Source organism: Gavialis gangeticus, unplaced genomic scaffold (genome assembly GCF_001723915.1).
Source record: "Gavialis gangeticus isolate Ggan-Ray unplaced genomic scaffold, GavGan_comp1, whole genome shotgun sequence".
Taxonomy (NCBI): Eukaryota; Metazoa; Chordata; order Crocodylia; family Gavialidae; genus Gavialis; species Gavialis gangeticus.
In genome coordinates this window covers 77,322,614-77,324,140 of record NW_017729022.1, presented here as the reverse complement: position 1 = coordinate 77,324,140, position 1,527 = coordinate 77,322,614, and positions in this window count along the sequence as shown.

The window sequence follows — 1,527 nt, the reverse complement described above, 5'->3', positions numbered from 1 at the left end:
ACAGTGAACGCAGCTGCCTATATTTGCCAAAAGCAAATGAGAAATATTAACCAACACAGGCCAGTTTGCATTTGCTGAAAGACACTTCCATGTAAAATGCCAAGCTAACAAGTTGAGGCAAAACAATGCAAGTGGTGTTCTTCTGGAGGCCCAATTTGAAACCCCTTTTAAAAAGCATGAATTTCCATACAAGTACCTAGCACTTCCTCAAAATCAGACTGCTCAAAAGCTTGGCACACAAATATTAAGATGTCTAATAAATTGCTTTAATGTCTTGGAAGACAAAACTGAAGAAATCATGACCAAGAGCAGTGGCTGAAAGTGTTCAGCTGGAATGGCAGTAGGTGTAAAGAATCCTTAGAAGTCCAGTATGGACAATTAAAAATTAACATTCATTAGATTTTTTTTTTAATTGTGAAGTTAGAATATTTTTCAAATAAGTTATTTGGACTATTCCACTTAGACACCTTTGTCCTCAGGCTTAGAAAAAAAAATCCTACCTCCACAGCACTTTCAGTTCCTGCCTTTCCAAGAGACTGGAACAGAGTCCCAAATGTTCTTGCTCTCTACAGGGCACTTAAACTTTTTGAGCTGGTCTTTCCACGGTGTGACAGAACCACAAACATTTCTGTAAACTGCACCATATCCACCTGTTGTTAAAATAAAGCATGCCCTGGATGGAGGGCATGCCTATGAGTATCCTCTATCTAAAGATACTCCATTGACAAAAAGCAGCTTTAAAGAAAGCTGTACATTCTAGTGAGAACAATTTAGAGGCACAGAAGCTTTAGACCTACAAGCTCTTAACATTCTCCGGTGTTTTGGGTTGCATTCCCAGATTAAAACATTAAGGGCCAAAGCCTCAGTTGATGAAGTTCTACTGACAATGGAGATACACAGATTTCTACCTGCTGGAAACCTAGTCTATAGTCCTCAATCTGTAATTCTTTCACTGCTCTGGAGCTGTCACATCCTCCTGCTCTGCTGTGCCACTATTACGTGTAGAAATTCAGTACTGTACTCCCTATTTGAAGAAAAAAAACTGGCAAAGAAAGAATGTGTGCTCTTGGCAGAGGTCTACCCTGGGATTATGCCAGCAAGCAATCATTTTCTGGTTGCCACAAGCATTCCATTATTTCAGCTGGGCCATTCAAGCCACTCCAGTTCAGGCTCTGTCAGTGTTTCCTTAATAAACCCCTATTATTTGGGGCTTAGACCTCAGCCATTAGAATTCCTGCTCAGCTGACTTGATATTCAAAAGCCAGCCCAAATGTTCTAAAAAAATTCACACACGTATGTTGTTGCAGAGTAACAATGGTAGCTTGTTGGCTCTGAGTTATATTTGCACTTTTAAAGAACTAAAAAAAGAAAAGTTCAATATTTTAGGTTTGTTTTATAAACAACACGCAGAAACTTTGGTTATTGTGGAAAAGAATTATAAGGGCGGTGTTTGGAGTGCACATTTCTACATCAGCATGTGTGTGTGTACAGCGCAGACAGCTTTCATCTTGTCATGCTTTAAAAAAA